General features: G+C 37.2%; 1 protein-coding gene across 1 annotated transcript in view; it reads left to right on the top strand.

The window, feature by feature from the left end:
- MCTP2 (multiple C2 and transmembrane domain containing 2) overlaps positions 1–22,168 on the top strand; it is a 304,647-nt gene that overhangs the window by 169,056 nt on the left and 113,423 nt on the right.

Here is a 22,168-nt window from a genome sequence, read left to right as displayed (position 1 = left end):
AAAAGATCCTTATTGTATGAATATGAAAAGCTCTCAATTATTAATCAAAAGTGATAGGGTAAAAAATAAGGAAGAAACTGAAGGTGGGGATTTCTGTAACATGGTTGGAGAACAGTCAGATTCTGTGCTCCCATGCATGTCCTTGATGGTTTGAAAAACTCCAGTGCCTGGGTCTAGGTGGAATCCAAAATTGGAGTTTGAATTATTCTTCCCAACTTTTGGGGAAAGCTCTTAAAAAATGTAGAGAGTTTTCAAAGGAACATGAAAATTGTAGACAGAAAATAAATGAAGGGCCCAGGGAAGGAATATATTTTTTTCACATTTTCTTTAAGACTTTCAAGTATCTACATGAATACGTTCCTTTAAACTGTCTTAAATAGTATCTGTTAGAGAAATCCTTCTGAGGAGTGGCTGGTGGGTTTGAACTGCCAGCCCTCTGGTTAGCAGTCAAATGCCTTAGGCACTACGCTACCAGAGAAGGTTGGACAATCTGCTTCCCTAGTGATGTTGTTGTTGTTGCTATATGCCCTCGAATCAGACCCGACTCATAATGACACCTCCTTGGGCTTCTGAGGTGGTATCACTCAGGAAGTAGATTGCCCCACCTTCCTTCTGAGGAGTAGCTGGTGGGTTTGAACCACCAGCCTTCTGGTTAGCAGTCAAGTGCCTTAGGGACTACGCTACCAGAGCTCCTGATACTGTCTTGGAAACCCAAGGAGGGGTCACTATGAGTCCTCTCTACTGGACAGCAGTGTGTTTGGTTTTGGTTTTATCAGAGAAATAGCCTATATTTCCAGTGGGGGACTCTATTTCATACTCTCAGTGACTAACTCAGTAAAAATATATCATTTGATGATAATGAAAATGAATTTTGTTTGTAAAAGATAATTATTTTGCTTTGCAACATTTCTGTTTTAGAACTAAAGAAGTATTTTTTTATTATTATTATCATTTTGGGTGCTTATATTTTGTTGTTATGAGCTACTTTCAACTTGGCCTCAACTCATGGTAACCCCATGCACAAAGAATTGGACTGTGGTAATCCATAGGGTTTTCATGGGCCGATTCTCAGAAACCTATCCAGGCCATTCTTCCTAGTCTCCCTTAGTCTGGAATCTCCGCTGGAACATATTCAGCATCATAGCAATAAGCAAGCCTCCACCAACAGAGGAGTGGTCTGCCCAGGAGGCTCAGAAATCAACCTGGGTCTCCAATGTGGAAGGCGAGAATCCTGTCACTGAAGCAACACTGTCCCCAAATTATATTTTACCAAACCCCAATACTGTCTGTAAAAAGACCTAAAGTTACATGATAACATAATGGCATATTTTTTAAAAAATAAAGTAGTGTTTATTTTACAGATGGCCTCATCAGATTATTTAATTATCAGTACTCTTCTTGTTGTTGTTGTTATGTGCCTTAGGACTCATAGTGACCCCTCCTTGGATTTCCGAGGCAGTATCACTATGGAAGTAGATTACCCCATCTTCCTTCCAAGGAGTGGCTGGTGAGTTTAAACCGCCAGCCTTCTGGTTAGCAGCCAAGTGCCTTAGGCAGTATGCTACCAGAGCTCCTAGTATTCTCCTAGCATTTTAAAAATAGGATTGCATTTGTGTAGTTTCGTTTTCCCACCAATCTTTCAGGCACACACCTATCATAGCAAGGAAGGCAAGCCTGTAGGGCATTGATGGATTCCTTATTTTATTAAAGTTTTCCTTAGATGTTTCATGTTAAAAAGTAATCTAAATCTACCATATATCAATGGGTATCCTCATAAAGCTATGATTTTAACATCTCTGACTTTTTTCTGACTTTTTTGAGTGTAAGTAAATGAAGAATTTATTCCTCAGAGTTGAGAGAGCCAGCAATATGATCCATAGTTTAAGGCATCAATCAACCCGACCCTATCCCCATTTAAGGTTAAAAAATACAACTCTCCATAGTCTTAGTGATACCACATATATTGCATATATAGGACTCTTAGATTTTAGAGATCTTAGAATATAGAGAAACATGAAATATTTTCACATGAAACTTAATGGCGACAGCGAAGGTAACAGAAACAACCCTTCCAACACACATACATACTCATACTCATGCACGTACACACGCACACACACAAGCAGAGGATATTTGGGAAATGAAGATGCTCTGTTGAACATTTTGTGAGAGAGATTTAGTAAAGACTCAATGCAAATCCTTGAGAATTACTTGTATCTGTATCTCTTTTGTGGCCCAAAAAGAAGATGCAGATTACCTTTGCTCAGTTGGCACAAATAACAGATACGGGAATTTTGTTTTGAGAGAGGATTCTCAAAATAGTACTGGTCAATGTCCCTTTTATACTTTAGATACTTATGTAGTAACTGTTTCTAAAACATTTACTCTTTCTCAAGTTCTGTCACAGAATTTACTCACAACAAAATCTGCCTGCATTTGATCACTCTTGTGGTTGCTTTTTCCACATGCACCACAAGTCCCAGTTGATATGTACAGCAGGCATTCCTGCACATTCGGTGGGTATTTGCAATATTAGAGTGCAAATTTTAACAAGATTTCTGTAAAGCTAAAAACAAATTACAATTGCCACAGCCATTATATATGAAGAGAGTTTTCTTCAGACATCTTAAATACGTGTATATGTACAACACATATACGCTACCAGCACCTACAAAATGTTAAGTATATAATATAAAATCCTTAAGATGTTGGTCATATTGTTTTATTTAATATTTAGAAAAGATTTCCCAAATCTTTCTTTTGATGGAAGACTACATTATATATTTCCAAAAATATTTTTAACATTTTTTTCTAGTTTTTTTTTATAAGAACAATCCATCATTGCACATTGTGACTGTACTTTTTACAACATAATTACACCTTCTGTTGACAACTTCTCAGGCATTAACTAATTATGCCATTTAATAAAATTACAGTAATTGCATTAAAAAGATTGTAGACAATTTAAAAGGACACTGTTAACCATTTTAGCCTATTTCCATGTTTATATTTTCAACTTTGTAATTGAGTTGCAGACAGAGTCACAAATACACTGAAATCACCTGGTATTTTGGAGCATCTCAATTTTGACTTGGAAGCACTTCATTTTCATTCTTTTAATCCTAGCACAGCATTTGTTGTTTATCTATCCATGGCCCTGTTATATAAGTGAATGGTGAACTGCCTGTTTTATGATAGATTCAGCCCCAATATCAGAACACTCCATCACTACTCACTGCTTCCTCAGAACTTGCTGAGTTTGCTTGCTGCACCTGTTTGCAAGCACACATTTTCTGCCTTCCCTGGGTTCTCTAGTTGTGAACAATTTACAGATTCCAGTGAGCTCAGCCTAGTTCACTCTACTGCCCACAGATATCTCACTATTAATTTGAACTTGACCTTGGTTGTAGGATTTTAAATCTTAGAAAATACTGCCGAGGTCATCTGGTTCCATGAACCAGTCAGGTCTTGGCAAACTTCTCCAAGTTTGTGCCTCTTACTCTGTCCTCCTCTACAAGCATTGATTTCCCATTAAGTGTCTAATACTCTGTTAGTTGTTTACATAAAAGATGAAATTTCCATACCAAGTAACCATCTGTCTGTCTGTCTTCCTCTCTTCCTTCCCTTTCTCTCTGCATCCCTTCCCACCTCTCTTCTTCCTTCCATCTACTCCTTTCCTTCCAACTTCTCCCCAACCTCCCTTGATCTCCACCTCCCTCACATTTCTACCTTGACCCTTCAACTCCCTCCTATTTTACCCCCCTTACAAGCTTTTTTGATGGTTAAAGTACACTAAACAAAACCAAACCCACTGCCATCAAGTCAATTCTGAATCATTGTGAACTATAGAACATAAGACAATTTATTTAAGTAATTAGTGTGGAAATATTTTAAATATAAGAAATGAGGTCCAAAGATGTGTTGGAATAATTATTGTTATCTGATTTTGCTGTCCTTACAGAAAGTTCTCATTGAAAAACACACATACATTCTCACATGGCATATGTATGCACACACACACACAAATATAAATGCTATTTCATTGCAAAAGGGGTGTTGTATGATAACTTGTTGAGTACCTGCTCAAGAACAGGGCAAAAATGCAATCTTTGTATTATATGTTGTGATTACTGTTCAAGAGTCAACCATTACCAAGGCTGATTGATGTTCATGGAGCCACCAAATGCCAAAGCATATGTTTCTACCTTTAATGCTATGATGTTGTTGTTGTTGTTGTTGTTATGTGCCGTCGAGTTGGCCCCAACTCATAGCGACCCCTCCTTGGGTTTCCGAGGCAGTATCACTACGAAACTAGGATTGCCCAACCTTCCTTCCGAGGAGTGGCTGGTGCGTTTGAACCGCCAGCTTTCTGGTTAGCAGTCAAGTGCTTTAGCCACTATGCTACCAGAGCTCCTAATGCTATGATAGTACCCTTCATGCTCAAAATTAAGTTCTTCACAGCAACAAAGGAGTAATTTTACATTGATGACCTAATTCTATATGTTAAAGCATCATTCAGTGTAGCATAGCTATATGAATGAAGGATTGTGCTAGTATATTTTGAGCTGCAGGATGGCAAAGGCCCTCTCTATATTTGTGTATATCCATACTAAGGAGCCCTGGTGTTGCAGTGGTTAAATGCTCATGGCAGTTCAAACCCACCAGCTGATTGCATGGGAGAAAGATGTGGCAATCCACTTCCAAAAATATTACAGCCTTGGAAACCCCATGGGCAGTTCTACTCTGTCCTATAGGATCATTATGATGTCAATGGATGTTTTTTTGTTTTGTTATATCCATACTTCTTAGGGAAGGAGCACTGGTGATGCAATGGTTAAGCACTCAGCTGCTGACTGAAACATGAACAGCCCCACTAGCAGCTCCTTGAGAGAAAAGACCTGAAGGTCTGCTCCTGTAAAGATATGCAGCCTAGGAAATTATGTGGGTCAGTTCTACTCTATCATAGAGGGTCGCAATGAATCCGAACTGAGTCAGTATCACACAAAAGTAGTACTGCTTAGGATAGTGGTGGGTACACAGTAGGCATGTAATCGATGCTTCTTGGGAGAGTGGTGGAACTAGTGCAAACCTTCTGTTACCTGATTCTGTTTTCCTTTATTCCAACTCTTCCTCTGATCCTAACAGCCTGAGGCCACATCAGTGGCTAAAACCCACAGATAACCAAACAACTGTATCATAATCTTGTCTGATATGCATTTTCCTGACCTTATTATCCAGGGGGTGGTGCTAATTAGCAGCAAAGTGGCCAACAGGCAGCTAGCAGTGGGAGGCCTGGGGCAGGAGACAGGGTTGGCCAATCTCTAAGCCAGGTCTACAGCCTCTATATCTGGGGGCGTTTTATTTTTGATTTGTCCAGAGCTGAGTGCTTATTTCTCCCCTTCATCTGTGTCTATATGTGACACCTGGATGTAAAAACATTTTTGTGTGATGCAAAAGGAGACAAGACCATTCAGAAAGAAAAGGGATCATGTGGTTCTACCTTCAATCTTATGATAGTACTATTCATGCTTGACCTAGTCAATTAAGTTTTCACAGCATCAAAGGAGTATTGATGTGTGTGAATACAGTTAAAAGTGACTTTCTGCTTAGGTTTTGACCTGCTAAAGAAAAATGCTCAGCATTTCTATTTCTGCCTAATTCAATATTGCCTTTTTTGTGGTCCAAGCTTTGTCATTTGTTTCTAAGCTTCATTTTCATTAGTCTCTCTGGCTGATCTTTTGGGGCTCCCCATCAGGTGGCATGTGTTCTCCATTGTCTGGTCAGACTTGGCAAGCCTCAGGCCCTTTTATTGCTATGTGATGTGGGCGTGCTTGCTGGGCTAGCCTGTAATTAGACCCACCACAGGTGACAGTTACAAGAGAGCCTGGTAATCATTTTAGCTGCCTGATCTGATGTTTATGGAGAGAAACCTTTGTGGTCTGGTTAGGGTTTACTACAGTGTATTGTAATTTTGCCATTTGATTTATGATTTAGGAAGGTGTTATTTATTTATCTATTTATCTATTTATTTATTTATTTATTTTGTTACTTCTCTCCTTGTCTTGGGGTTGTGTCATTGGTTTTGTAAATAACAGATCTAGTTTAATATGTTAGCTGTCTATTCAACCTTTTTTCCTTTTTTTAAAAAATCTGTTAACATCAAATTAAATAAAAATTAAACAGTTCATTATTTGTGTAGTATAACAGGTCAAGATTTTCATTGGTCTGATATTCCAGCTCTCACTTTTATAAAAAAAGACAAATAAAATAAAAAAAGATATGAAGACATTTCAATCAAAATCAGGTTCAATATGTAATTATCCAAGCCACGTATTTGTAGTGTTTACCGACTATTTTAATCTCCTTGGGTTTCTCTTATAACCCAGATCCATATTTTTATCGCCTTTTAAAATGACTTTTTCTGTTTTCTCCTAAGTTCCTTAAGGTTTCTGTTTTTAAGGAGTGATGCTTTGTTTTGACAAGGAAAAAAAAAATAGAAAAGAAAAAGAAACACTTCTCGGCTCAGTTGATGTTAAAATGAGGCTCATATTTAAACCTGTAAAAGCATGAAGCAATAGAGTGTTCAGTGTGGAAGTGCTTCCATATTCATCTACAGGGAAGAAACCAAGGCTTTAATACAGGGATTCATCTGTGGCCTCACGGACCTGTAGGTCTATATTGTTTTTATAATGCATAGTTTTGTGGCCATCACCATTGGAATTATAGTTTTAATTCATGAGTATGAACTTCATTTACACAGTATCTACTGATTCTGATTTTTTAAAAGACATTTTCTCTCAAGTCTTACATTTGAGAATTATTTTATAAGTCTGTGGAGTTGCTTCTCAGAGGGATAATATTCCATGGAAGGAACATAAATCTGTATTGTTACTTTTTGCACATCTGGCTAACCCTCCACTGATAACCTATGAATTTTCCTCATTTATCCTTTGTAGTGATAATGATGATAATTTTGATGAAGATGATGACTATGATGTTGCTGGGGATGATAATGTTTTTGTGTGTGTGTGTGTGACTTTTGCTATAAAACTTTTCCTTACGTTGTTGAACTATAATAACACTTTCAGTGAAATGTTGTCTTATATTTGTGTTCTATATAAAAAGCAACAGAATAATAAGTGTGTGTTTACTGATAACAACATTTCCTCTGCCGTGGTATAAACCAGGTACATACAATAATAAATTTTATGTGAAGTATTCCACAGTAAAAGGTTTTTTTTCATTGGAAACTCTTGAAGGCCTCACAATTTTCCCATATATACTTCTTCGTACAATTTTTACCCATAATTATACTTTTCAAAACAGAAAAAATATAATGTGTGTATAACCAAAAAAAAAAAAAAAGACTCATTTCCATCAAGCCGATTCTGACTCACTGTGACCCCCATTGGGTTTCCAAGGCGGTAAACCTTTATGGAGGTAGATTTCCCCATCTTCTTCTGCAGAGTGTCTGGTGGGTTTGAACTGCCAACCTTCTAGTTAGCAGTCAAATACCTTAGGCACTGCACCGCCAGAGCTCCTTTAAAGTGTGTATAGAGAGCTCCTCGGAAGGAATGTTAGGCATTCCTACTTCCGTAGTGATATTGCCTCGGAAACCCAAGGAGGGGTCGCTATGAGTCGGGGACGACTCGATGGCAAATAGCAACAACAACAACATAGAGAGCTGTTAAAAAAGTAACTGTCTGGCCTAATCAATTATGCCTTTTGACAAAGACAATTTTATATTACAATGGTTATTTTTAAACTTTTAATAAAGTGCATGTTTTCAAAAGAAAAATAATTGGTTTGTTGCCTGAGAATTAAAATAAAACAAAGAAAACGAGGAGAAGGAAAAGGGGAAAATATAGCAAAAAGCCCCACCATTGCTTACATTTAGTTAAAGATCGTCCTGTAGGTGGCGATAGAAACTCATAAATGATTTTTTTTTAAAAATAATCTGAGGTAAATTTCTGTGGGCTGTTTCTTGGGGATTTTAATTTCAGCAATTTATTTTTAATTTGATACAATCATCAACAAGCAGAAATCATTACATTAGTAAAAAAAAAAGTTCAACTTTTCATATTGGTAATCCCTTGCTTTCCTTTTGTAATAATTTTCTCACCTATTCTGTGGTATATTCATCTTTATGCAGAAGGAATATGATCCAGATTTTTGCAAAATCAGTAAAGATTTCAAATGGCAAATAACCATTTAAAGCCTGCTCCTTCTTTTCTTTTTACTTTTCTTAGCCCATAGTCAAAATTTGATGGGTATGCCAATCCTCAGTTTTAATGTCTATAGAGTCTTTTGCTATTGGCTATGAGCTTGCTTAGGCATTGTGTAGGAGCTCTGGTAGCGTAGTGCCTAAGGCGCTTGACTGCTAACCAGAAGGCTGGCCGTTCAAACCCACCAGCCACTCCTCAGAAGGAAGGTTGGGCAATCTACTTCCATAGTGATACTGCCTGGGAAACCCAAGGAGGGATCACTATGAGTCAGGTCCAACTCCAGGGCACATGACAACAACAACAACAGGCATTGTGTGTGTGTGTGTGTGTGTGTGTGAGAAATCTAGTTACTTCCAAAAGACATTTCGCCTTTAGCTAGTTGTTTAAGGTTAGCTGTAATCTGAGAAGTATCATAAATTCTTTGAATGCTATTTTACCCAAGGATAAAACTACAACACAGTTTAAAAAAAAAAAAAAAATTGGAAATGCATTGTTCACATGATAATATTTTTCAAGTTTTTAAGCTGTTTAATTTTACATATTAGACATCCTCAAAGTGAAGTTAAAGCACTCAAAAGATAGCAGTTTTTTTTTCCTGCTAGTTAAGGTTCAAAAGTTCTTAAATTGCTTCTTGCAAACCTTTTTTAATTTGCCTTTTTTGTTTGTTTGTTTGCGTTTGAAAATGCTAACTCTAAAGTGATTTACTTTAGCGTAAGGCTAATTTTCTGCACTACTATATTTTTGTATTCTCATATTAAAAAAAAAGGTTTGCAGTGCACATTTTCGAGGGAGAACTGGGCTGATTCTAAGAAAATGTAATTATTTTTGGTTTAAATGCTTTAGGTTTAGATGCTAAGTTAACAGACAAGTGTGATGATCTTGAGCAAATTATGTGAATTTCTGCTTTGTCTCTCTTCCAAACACTTCACTGTGTTATGGTAAAGTTCAAAACCTTGTATACTATACCCTCAGATCCAGAATTTTTTTTATAAAAGTGGTGGTGGGAAAAAAGAAAAAGAAAAGAAAGCTTCTCGCCTTCTTATACTCTGTTTCAATTGCTATTCCAATTACTCATGGAGGAGAAGAGTGGAAAGCAAGCCAGAGCCTCTGAAAACCTATTTTGCAGGCTTCATGTAAAGAATATTCAGTTCTGTGCTCTGTTAGCAGCTGACCAAAATCTAATCCATTAAAAAATGTATCGTGGTAAGCAGTTCTTGACAATGTTTATAATAAATGGTAAAAGCCAAGCTTCCACTGTGAGATTAGCAGGTGGAACAGGATGTGTTCATCAGGAAATAGGTTATTGCCTGACCAGTGTATCCTGCCGAGTAACCTGAGGGTAGATGAAGATTTAAAAGCTTGCAGTGGGAGGATTTTATTTGATTTTCCCCCTTTGCTTTCTTTTGCATATTACAGCCTTGTTTATCACACATGCTGTTTTTCTCAGTGGATCTATTATAAAGTTCATCTTCTAGACAAGCAAGCATCACATGTACTGGGCGGCAATGTCTCTCCACCCCAGCCCTGTAATCATCAAATGACCTAAGAATATTGATGGAGTTAATTCAGTTTTACAGGACAGACTCTGTAGCTTAAACAAATAAGGGCATTGTGAAAGAATATTTTGTAGGAGTTTGGACCACCTCCCCCACCCCAATCTTAAAAATACGGGAAATACTGCTGAGAATGATGGTGATTTTCCTTTTTTTTTTTTTTGCTTGATTTCAAGCCAGCCTCCTCAGAGCTAGTGGACAGGAGAGCTCATGAATAATGCTTTCTACATGGACATACCTATGGTAACACACCCGGAGTGACTATGAGATCAAATACATGGGCTAAAAAGCCTTAGGGAAGCATTATGTGTCTGAGGTCTGATCTATTGTCTGGGAGGTCGGAGAGTGTTAATGCACTCTGCAAAGATTACACTCCCTCTCTAATTGCTCTGACACTTCCTTAAAGGATTTAAACAGTAAGGAAAGGTGACGCTCCTTGTCAATTTTTGTCTTCTGCCTGCAGTTGAAGTTTATCTGTCTTTCCACTGAGACCACTAGATCAAGTGACCTAGCCAATGTCAAAGGCATAAACTCTGAATTAGGAGTGAAAGCAATGAGAGATGTTATTTACCACTCCATGATTACTTGCTCTTTAAATGCTCTGCATTCCATTTCTGACGTTTACATTGTGAAAACCTCTGTTCAAAAGGGGGGAGCTGAAAAGAGTCCAAGGCTTCACGTTGATTTTTAATTAGATGTGTTTTCATAATCTTGCCTCAGAGCCATAACTTCCAGTGTGGTTATTTTGCATTGAGTTATTTCTGTTAAACACAGGGTGAATGGTGAAGTTGCACATTCCCTCTGTGCCACCTCCTCCACCAACCCACATGCTCCCATGCCTCCATGTTCTGAAGTGTTTACCTTGAATTAAGTACGTACAAGACCCACACTTCGGACCTGGTAACATTTGTCCAGACTGTCATTGCAAACTTCAATCATACAAGCACATCTTAAATCAAGTCTCCTCTCCTCTTTGTGTCCTAAACTGATGCTGTTATTTTATACACCCATTTACCCTCTAGCTGATTGCGACCCCATGTATGCCAGAAAACTGTGCTCTATAGGATTTTCAGTATCCACTTTTTCAGAAGTAAATTGCCAGGTTTTTTTTTTTTTTACTGAGGCAAATCTGGGTGAACTCAAATCTCCAACCTTTCGGTTTGCAACTAAGTATGTTAACCCTTTGCACCTTGCAAGGATAGATATTTTATCACACCCTGTGTATCATAAAGGAGCTCTGGTGTTGTAGTGGCTATGGCATTTGGCTGCTAACTAAAAGGTTGGTGGTTCAAACCCACCAGCAGTTCCATGGCAGAAAGATGAGGCAGTCTGCTTCCATAAAGATTTACAGCCTTGGAAACCCAACGGGAGTCACTCTGAGTTGGAATGTACTGAATGGCAGTGAGTTTGTTTTTTGGTTATATATCATACGTTGCTTTGATCAAAACTGCATGTTTTCTAAATGGCACTGAAAAGCTTAAAGGAATGTTTCACCAGTTCTCCCATGACGGTGGTTTAGGAAGTATTGGAGATTCTCATGCTTGGAAGAGCATAATGAACTCCCTAAATTTATATGCTGTGTTGCTGGATGAGTGGGGAAGGCAAGCTTGCATTTCTACCCTGAGCATTTTCAATCCAAATAAATATGGAGCTCTGGTAGCATAGTGCCTAAGGCATTTGACTGCTAACTGGAAGGCTAGTGGTTCAAATCCACCAGCCACTCCTCAGAAGGAATACTGAGTATTCTACTTCCATAGAGATGCTGCCTCAGAAACCCAAGGAGGGGTCATTATGAGTTGGATCCTACTCGACAGCAGTGAGGTTTTTTTTTTTTTTTTTTTTTTGTATATAGGTGCATCACTGAGAGGTAAGAATTCTTCTTAGATCAATAAAAATTGCTATTATACATATAGTCTATAACCTACATATACAGTATAATGTTTTTATAGTCCTGAAAGAGACATAGGGGAAATTCCCTGTAATTCAAGATGGTGGTCTGTTTGATAGGTGTGGAAGGATTCCTTTCTTTCTTTCTTTTTTTTTTTTAAGATATCCTTGTTTGTCTCATGGGATTTTCACACTTTGCAGCTGACGGCACTGTATTTTACTCATACTGTATAAAGCTGTCAGTGTGTTCGTTATGTGTGTCTCCCAAAGACTCTGAGCAGATGAGAAGAACAATTGCTGGAGGGGGAGAAACACATTTGAATTACAATCTTCAGAAGAGAATTTCTCTAGTCTTTCCTGCTCCTGCTCCTCTGTGGACTGTCCCTCGCACTTTTCTTCTTGCATGTTATCTCACACTATTGGTAGATTACACAGAATGTCTCATCTGTATATAAAAATTAAAAATTCAAACAAAAATCTGGCCCACATGAAGAACAGGCCCTTTGGGCATATGGTTCATTATGCATATTCGTTTAATTACTAAAACACTTGGGATGGCTTTCCTGCCCTTGCTTTCAACTTGCAAAGTTGGATCTCTTCTATTGCACAGAAAATGTAGCACAGAATTCTGTTCTGAAGGAGGAAAAAAAAAAGAAAGAGAGCCTTTGAAGAAATTATTGGAATTCACCAAAAGGAGGTATGGTTCTCAGTATGAAGCTGGTGGATGTAGCATTACCCTCTTCTTTTTCTCCCCTTTTCTCTTCCTCCCTCCCATTTCTACCACTGCTCCTGAACATTGGTTTTACTATGGTTAGCTTATATGAATGCAAATAGCTAAGCAATGTGAGACTAAGAATTTAGGTTTAAAGAACATTCCCTCTGAATGACTCTGGTCTTACGATGAAGCTGTATAAGTTTTATTGGTTAGAGAGGGAGTACTGTGAACGTGTGACTTTAATTGATTTTTCAGGGCAAACAGGTGGTGATGATTTAGACATCCCCTGGTCTTAGTGCCACTCCTAATTTGAGGCTGTACGGATAATAGCTTTATTAAAATAAACAATCTCCTGGCTTGGGTTTTACCTGAACATCTGCTTTTTAGTTTTTAAAGAACCTTTTAAAATATTTTCATTCTGTACTTAAAAGGACCATGCTCTAAAATAGCTGAGGAAGATTTTATGTTCTATTCATACCATTAAACTTATTATTTCTTGTTTGAAATGAAAGACATTACAATTCAAACAGAGTGTTTAAAAGTAATCATTGCTGTTTTCCTGTTTTTGTTTTCTGCTTTTAGGTTTTTTTCCTTAGCACATTTATTTATGTGATGCAACAGATGTTGAACTTAACAGGCCAAAAAATTAAATTTGTAATTGCTGGGTTTTGATTTGGACTTTCACTTTGGTGAGCAAAAGAGTAAGTGAGTGTGAGAGAGTGTGAGTATGTGTGTGTGTGTGTGTGCACATACACATTTAAAGACCCTTTTTGGGGTTTCTTCTTCCAGGTTTATAATGATGTCTCTGCACTATGGGAAAGCTTCTTGGACTCCTGATCAGAATGAATTCAAGACTCTTAAGACCATTTTTAAGGGAAAAGAGTGTTTTAATATGGCATTGTTTTTGTTTTTAATGGCAAGTATGCCTGGATCTGATGCAAGCACAATTTTGTTTTTCGATTAAGCAAATAGGTAGTCTATCAGAATAACGGGAGACCATCCAAGACATTCTTGATACGATTCCTAAGGGAATTGTATTTAGCTATAAATTGCATCACTCGCTAATCACTATTGGAGGGTTTCTAAATTAAGGCACCTTACTCTGTTTTAAGCACATTGAATACGTACAGAGCTTTTGCAGCCTTAATGGGAACTTACTGCAACCCTACTTCCTTTAGTGCCAGAAATAAAGCTGCAAGAGAAGTAACTTACTACAGTGAACTGCTTTATTCCATCACTGCACTAATGCTAATTAGATGCACTTGCTTTATTACCCAGAGCAGTTTTTTTTCTGTATTCATTCTGATCTAATCTTTCTATGAACATGAAGGAGTAAGTCATAAGTATTAATTTTAAGCTTTCAGTCATAATTTCAGCCTGATGTTCATGTGACCAAAGTCAGAGAATACTTTTAAAGAATGTTTTGTCCACTTAGAATACATTAGAGCCCCCTCAGACTTCAACCACAGAGGGTGCCCACCATGCCAACAACTACACCTCTGAGATGAGTAAGACACTTACTGGTACGTTTAATGGATTTTTTTTTTTTCCTTGACCTCTTCAGATGCCCAGCTTAATGGGGTATAAATAAATGTTCAAGTTTTTTTTTTTCTCCCTTCCTTTAATCAGAGCAGAGAATTTGCTGATGGCTTTGAAAGATATATTTACCAAAATCAGACTTTCAACTGCTCAATTACCAGCTTCTGCAAAAACGCATAATGAGAAATTTATTGTCTGATTCTAGACCTGAAATTATGATCGTTCTAGGGGGAAAAAGCCAATAGTTGCAGCACATTAGATGCGTGCTTTCTTTCATTTAGTTTAGTGCTTTTCTACTTCTAAAGTAGTTGCTCTGCCTTTATGAGTGGTATGAGAATTTTTATTGTGCCATAGGTGATTGTTTGACTTATTTTTTCCCATTTATATAAAATCAAGAAATGTAAAGTACAGAGTGTCCAGTAGCATGATGCAAACATTAAAGTGACAAAGATTTTAATAAATGCATTACATTTAAAAGAGGGAAAATAATGCATATTCCATAAGAATATATATATATAAGTAAGTTAGGAACATTTTTCTTTTTTTCTGTTTTGGAAAAATCCCTTCATACTTTCAAAAGGGAAAAAATGAAGTCAACATAAACTCGATATTCAGAAGAATACAGGCTAAAAATCTCCAATCTATATTTAATATTAAGATTAGATGGACATTTTATGTATACACTTCCATTAAAGTCAGAATGGAGTTAGCTATATATTCTTCATAGAAATAGTTAACATAGTGTTACTGTGAAACTGGTAGTTTGAAAACTGCTGTTTTTGTTAGTTGGTGTCAAATCAACTCTGACTCATGGTGACTTTATGTAAACAGAACAAAAAATGATTAGTGAGTGATACTACCTTTGTGATTATTGATATATTTCTGTTCATTATTTTGGCTTTTGTGTCAGTCCATGTCCTGGAAAATTTCCCTCATTTCTGCTGCCACTCCACTTTACCAAACACAAAGTCATTTTCTAGCAATTGGTTTTTCCTCATGACATGTCCAAAGTGAGTAAGTAAAAGTCTTGCCATCTTCAAGTTATTTTAAGGAACATCCTCATTTAATTTCTTCTATAACTTATTTGTTCAGTCTTCTGACAGTCCATGAATATTAAATATTCTTTACTGACCTCAGAGTTCAAATGTATCATTTCTGTCCAGCTTTGCAAAGTAAGAAACATATAATCCAGGTGTCCGCATAGGTATTGGAAGTAAACTACCAGGTCGGGTCATTTCCACACAAACCCAGAACTAATTGGTGGAGTTTTGGCTCTAAGCAACAAGGCATCCAGTTCAACAACCCTCTCCCACTACCACAAATGAATTGCCCAGGTCATTTTATGTCCTGTAGAAATAGTCGAAGACAATGTTAAATGATTGTCAGAAATATATCCTAATGCACTTAGATCTCAAAAAAAAAAAAAAAAAAAGGGATTAATGAATATTGAATCAGAAGGTTTTTACATTTCAGGCAACCAGAGCATGACTTAGTAGAACAGGTAAGCACATGGAGTTTTTATTAGAGGGCAGGGGAGAAAAATGAGGGCAAAACAGAAAAGGACATTTTAATCTTGGGACTGATTCAACGTGAAGTTTACGCAGATCTTTCTCCCATGGTTGGTGTCTGTTTTTCCCATTCCTCCTCCTACATGGAAATTGTGTCGGGAAGAATTATCTCTCTCCTAGACCCGCTGCTCTGCTTCCAAAGCTGTGGAACTGATTTTCTGGTCAGCCTAGATAACCTTTTGTAATTTCTTTAGGCATATTCTCCCCTTTTAGTTTTCTATTGCTGCTGTATTATGTTATGACAGACTTATGGTTCGAAACAACACAAATTTATCCTTTTACAGTTCTGTAGGTTAAAAGTATGACATGGGTCTCATAGGTGTTGGAAGGACAGTGTTCTTTCTGGAAGCTTGAGGGAAGAATGTATGTATATTTGTGTTTTCCAGCTTCTTGAGGCCACCCATATTCTGTAGCTTGTGTCCCCCTTTATTCATCTTCAAGTCCAGCAAAAGTGGATTGGGTCTCCATATTGTATCAATTGGACATTCTTTTTGCCTTCACATCTGACGGAAGGAGAAGCCTCATCGCCACCACATTTCTTAACCACCATCATGCCTTTTGCTTATACTTCCTTTCTGCAACTAAACAGTTAGTCTTATTTCAGTTTTGCCACTGCCTAACATTGAGCCTAACACAAAGTAGTAATTTAGTAAATGGTTTTATTGTTGAACCAATTAATAGCTTAAGTCCTTTTCAAAAGCAATAATTACTGAAGTAAAGACAAACAATTTGCGAAGGGGTTTTCTTCATGGTCTTTATCATTGTCCTTTGACTTGGATACAATCATTCATCCATTAATAAAAACAAGAGTGACGATAGCTCTCATTCATCAAGAACTTAGTGAGTGCAGCATGCTTCACATTCAGCATTACATTTAATACTCTCACCTATTCCTGAGACCGATATTACCATTCCCATTTTACAGATGAAGACATGTTACGTTTCCAAGATCACACAGTTAGTAAACAGCATAGTCTGGTTTTAGATCCAATCAATACATGTGTGTTTTAAGCACCCATAAATAAATACTTAATGGTAGTAAATTTAATTAGCTCAGAACTTCTGAAACTAACACAAAGGAAAAAAAGTACAGTACAATAATTAAAAGCATTTGGCTCCATACTAAAACTCCCCCAAAATTAAACATTAAAATCTCAGCCAAATTAATATTTTCATTTAAGAAATATTTTTTATTGCTGCTGGACCATATAAAATTATATACCCTGATAGTTTTGCAAACAATTGCAAGCTCATATTTAGTTGTGTGTGTGTGTGTGTGTGTGTGTGTGTGTGTATAGTTTGTACCAGTAGTTGCTGGATCATAGAAACTATTTTTTTTTTCTTTTATCTAGTATATAGTATCATATTTGTTGAATGAATGGTTGACTTGGTTAATCAATTCAACAGTTTTAGTTGATTGAGAAATTCCATACTTTTGACTATTGAATTTCTTGGCATTGATGTAGAATATAGAATAGAAATAAAATAGCTCATCAGAACTTTCCATACACAGAAGTCTACTGAGAATAATTGGGGGAAGAACATTTGGAATCCAAGCCCTTCTGGATTATCCCAAGCTCTGTACTCTTGCATTTGTATTATCCAAAACCGTAGTTTGGATTTTGATTTAGGGTTTAGCCTATTCATGTCTGTCTGCCATCTCTAAACTCTATGAGCTGCCTTGTGAGCAATATTACCCAACTGCAACGTTGGGTAATGAGATGTTGAAATGAATAGGATCTGGTTAGACTTTATTTAAGTGCTCATTTTGACTAAAGTTTCAATTCAGTAAATATCCAAATAGTTATTAAATACAAGACACCATCATAAATTTGTGAGAAATGCAAAGATAAATTATATGTGATTCAGGATTTCAAAGAGGAAATAGTTCTGGTGACAAAAATTGACATAAGGAAAACTAACCATGATATCAGGGAAAGCATATGTGTTATATGAAGTACCAATTACAATCGTTTACAGAACTCCATGAAAAATAAATGTTTCTTCCAACCAGTGGAACCAGTGCAGAAGACAAAAATATTGCTAGTGATACTTTGATTTAAGACATTGCACAGGAAAACATAAGCAGTTTTTAAGAGTGACAAATTTGTTTACCTAGAATTTAAGAAATATGACAGTGAGCAGAGAGACAGAATTGTACATGTAAGTTCAAACAGTATGTTGATGGTTGTTGAACAGCAAACTAAGAATTTTGTACTCTGCTCTGTAGATAATAGTAATGAAGGAAGGATTTAAAATGAAAATGGCTGCCCCTGGATTCCTATCTCAGCTACTTCCCACTGCTTTTTCCCTATGTGTTCCATGGAGGGAAGAAGAAACCATGGTGGGAACTGATGCTCAGTACCTCAGCTTTTCCACACAATTTTGTTACCATCACAGTTTGTTTGCTCTGTGTGTGTGTGTGGTTTATTTTCTGCTTTATTCTTCATCCTGGTCTTCCTCATTTCCAAAGCCAGCATTTTGTCCTTCATGTTGTTGTTGTTGTTGTTGTTATGTGCCGTCGAGTCAAACCCGACTCATAGCGACCCCTCCTTGGGTTTCCGAGGCAGTATCACTATGGAAGTAGGATTGCCCAACCTTCCTTCTGAGGAGTGGCTGGTGGGTTTGAACCGCCAGCCGTCTGGTTAGCAGGCAAGTGTCTTAGCCATTATGCTACCAGCTTCATAGTAGTTGTTAATCAAATGGTGGTGGCTGCTTGGGAGACCTTCCAGATGCACCCTGCAAGAAAGGCCTGAAGATCTACTTCTGAAAAATAAGTCATTGAAAATGGTGCGGATCAGAGTTCTACTCTGACGTGCATGGAAACACTGATTCAGAGGAGACTGTACAGCAACTTTTTGTTTATAAACAATGTACATACATGTATGCACATTTTAAAGACTAAGGACAAAATTAACACTTGTGTGCCTGCCATCTCGCTCAAGAAATAGAAAATTCCCATCATTTTAGAAGTCCTTTCTCTTCTTGTTTGTGATGGAATCATTTCCTCCTTCCACACCCAAAAACAAATGTAGGACTGAATTTCATGCATCATTCACTTGCTGCCCTTTCTCATTTTCCCATCTTTGTGTCTACCGATGAACAATGTAGTTTAATTTTTCTTGTTTGAAGGACTTATGAAAAGACTCTTGTAGTACTCTTACGCCGTACTCCATGACTTGCAAAATAACTCACTCAGTATTGTTTTTAGCATTTATCCATATACTTCATCTTCACTTCTGTGTGATACTTAATTTTATGAGTAAATTATTTTATTTCTCTATTCAACCCCAGATGGAAATTTGGACTGATTCCAGGTTCAAGTTTTACAAGGTTTTGTTTTGTTTTGCTATTACAAAAGTACTCTTGTAAATTATGTAATTCTTAAGGACATGTGGACATGTGCAAGAATTTAGGGCAGTGATTCCGAAAGTGTGGTGCCTAGACCAGCAGCAGCAGCAGCATAACTTGGGAACCTTTTAGAAGTTGCAATTTCTGGGGCTTAACTAAAAACCTGATGAATCAGAAACTCTAGGGTTGGGCGATCTTGTTTAAACAAGTCCTCCAGGTGTTTCTCACAAGTGCTAAATTTTGAAATGTATTACTTACGGGTTTATTCATAAGTGGAATTGCTAGGTTATATAATAAACAAGTTCCACTTAATTGTTGTTGTTATGTGCCGTCGAGTCAGACCAACTCATACCGACCCCTCCTTGAGTTTCCAAGATGGTATCACTATGGAAGCAGATTGCACAACCTTCCTTCGGAGGAGTGGCTGGTGGGTTTGAACCACCAACCATCTGGTTAGCAGTCAAGTGCCTTAGGCACTATGCCACCAGAGTTCCTCCACTTAGTTAGTTAATGCCAAACATTTTCCAAGTGATTGAACAACTATCATAAACAAAGGCTATTGTTGCTCTTCACTTTAGAAGCTTTTGGCATTACCTGACTTCTTAATTTTGCCCATCTGGTATGTGAAATGGTGCCTCAGTGTGGTTTTACTCTGAATTTTCCTCCTATGTTCGGTTGCCTTTGGATTCCTATTTCTTTTGTTTGAATTTGCCTAATTTTCTTTTTATTTTATTCTCTTTTTTTTTATTCATTTGTAGGAATATTTTATATAATCTAGATGCTAATTCTCTGCAATAATATCTTTTCCAAGTTGTGGGTTATCTTTTCAATCTATTTGTTATCTTTGGATGAACAAAATTTGTACATTTAATGACAGATTTTCTTCAGTTGTTTTCTTTATATTTTTTGTGTTTTGTTTCATGTTTAGGAATCCACCTCACCAAAAAATCATAAAGCTATTTTTTTTATGGTTTTGCCTTTTGCATTATTATTACTATTTTTAAATTGACTTATGGTTTGGTTTCAAGTTTGTGATTTGGGTTTCAAATTAAACCAGTACCATTTATTGAATATTCTACAATTTCCCAATGTTCTGTAATTCCCACACTTTCATAAATCAAGTTTCCATATGGGGGTAGGCTTGTCCTTTGGTCTTGTGTCTATACCTGGAGCACTATCACACAAATGTCATTCGGCTTTGGAATAGTTCTTTCCAGTTTGTTTGCCATCTTTGAGATTGCCTTGGCTGTTCTTGGCTCATTTCATTTCCATATAAAAGTTAGAAATGACTTGTTGCACTCCTCAAAAACAGAACTAAACAAAACCAACATTGGAAAGAAGTCGGTCTCAAAAGTATTGAGTTGTGAAAATTAAAATATTGTAAGAACAACATAATGAAGCCAAATTAATTAGAAGGGCTATTTTTGTTGTGAGTTGCCTTTGAGTTGATTCCAACTCACAGTGTCCCTACGTATAACAGAGCAAAACACTGACCAGTCTGGTGCCATCCTCACGATCCTTGCTGTGCTTGAACATATTGTTGCTGCCATTGTGTCAATACATCTTGTTGAGGGGCTTTTCTCTTTTTCTCTGGCTCTCTACTTTGCCAAGTGTGATCTCCTTCTCCAGGGACTGGTCCCTTCTGACAACATGACTGAAGTGGATGAAACATAGCTTGGCTATTCTTGTTTCTAAGGAGTATTCCAGCCACACTTCTTCCAGGACAGATTTCTTCATTCTTCTAGTAGCTGTGGTACTTTCAGTGTTCTTTGCAAACACCACCTTTCAAAGGCATCAATTCTTCTTTGGTCTTTCTTACTTATTGTCCAGCTTTCACATATATATGAAACAATTGAAAATACCATGGCTTGGATTGTTGTTGTTGTTGTTAGATGCCGTCGAGTCTGCCCCGACTCATGACGACCCCTCCTTGGGTTCCCAAGGCAGTATCACTACAGAAGTAGATTGCCCAACCTTCCTTCCGAAGAGTGGCCTGGTGGGTTTGAACCACCAGACTTCTGGTTAGCAGTCAAGTGCCTTAGGCACTACACTACTGCAGCACTAGAGAAGGAAAACAACATTGTTCTGGTATTCTTTGTTTTTAGCCAGAATTCATCTAACATCAGCAATGGTATTCCTCATTGCATGACCTCTTCTGAATCCAGCTTTAATTTCTGGATGTTCCCTGACAATATACTGCTGCAACAATTTATTTTTGAATTATCTTCAGGAAAATGTTACTTGCATGTGATATTAATGGTATTGTTTGATAATTTCCCCATTCTGTTGGATCACTTTCTTTGGGATGGACACAAATATGAATCTCTTCAGTTGGTTTGCCAGGAAGCTATCTTCCAAATTTCTTGGCATAAATGAGTAAGCACATCCAGTGCTACATCTGTTTGTTGAAACATCTCAATTGGCATTCCATCAATTCCTGGAGCTTTTGTTTTTCACCAGTTCCTTCAGTATGGTTTAGACTTCTTCATTCAGTACCATTGATTCTTGATCATATGCTACCCCTGAAATAGTTGAACATTGACCAGTTTTTTTTGGTACAGTGACTCTGTGTATCCCTTCTATCTTTTCTGATGCTTCTTACATCATTGAATATATTGCCCATAGAATCCTTCAATATTGCAATTTGATCTTAAATTTTTCTTCAGTTCTTTAAGCTTGAGAAATGCCAAGCATGTTCTTCTTTTTTTATTTTCTAATTCCTGATCGTTGCACATTTCGTTATAATACTTTACTTTTTCTTCTTGGGCTGTCCTTTGAAATCTTCTGTTCAGCTTCTTTATTTCATCATTTCTTCCATTTGATTTAGCTTCTCTCCATTCAAGAGCAAATTTCAGAGTCTCTTCTGGCATCCATTTTAGTCTTTTCTTTCTTTCCTGTCTTTTTAATGATCTTTTGCTTTCTTCATGCCTGATATTCTTGATGTCATCCCACAACTTGTCTGGTCTTTGTTCACTGGTGTTCAGTGCATCAAATCTGTTCTTCAAATGGTCTCTAAGTTCAAGTGGGATATAATCAATGTCCTATTTTGGCTCTCATGGACTTGTTTTAATTATTTTTAATCTTCAGTTTGAACTTGCATACAAGCAACTGTTGGTCTGTTCCACAGTCAGCCCCCAGGCTTGGTTTAACTGATGATACTGAGCTTCTCCATTGCCTCTTTCCACAGATGTAATCGATTTGATTCCTGTATATGCCGTGTGGTGAAGCCCACATGTAGAGTTGCCATTTCTGTTGTTGAACAAGGTATTTTCAGTGAATAAGTCCTTGGTCTTGCAAAATTCTATTGCATGATCTCCAGTGTCATATTTA

This window comes from Orycteropus afer, unplaced genomic scaffold, assembly GCF_000298275.1.
Source record: "Orycteropus afer afer isolate SDZICR_OR568_19922 unplaced genomic scaffold, OryAfe1.0 scaffold00019, whole genome shotgun sequence".
NCBI lineage: Eukaryota > Metazoa > Chordata > Mammalia > Tubulidentata > Orycteropodidae > Orycteropus > Orycteropus afer.
The sequence above is the reverse complement of the archived record's forward strand: the minus strand, read 5'-3'. Positions and strand labels throughout refer to the sequence as shown.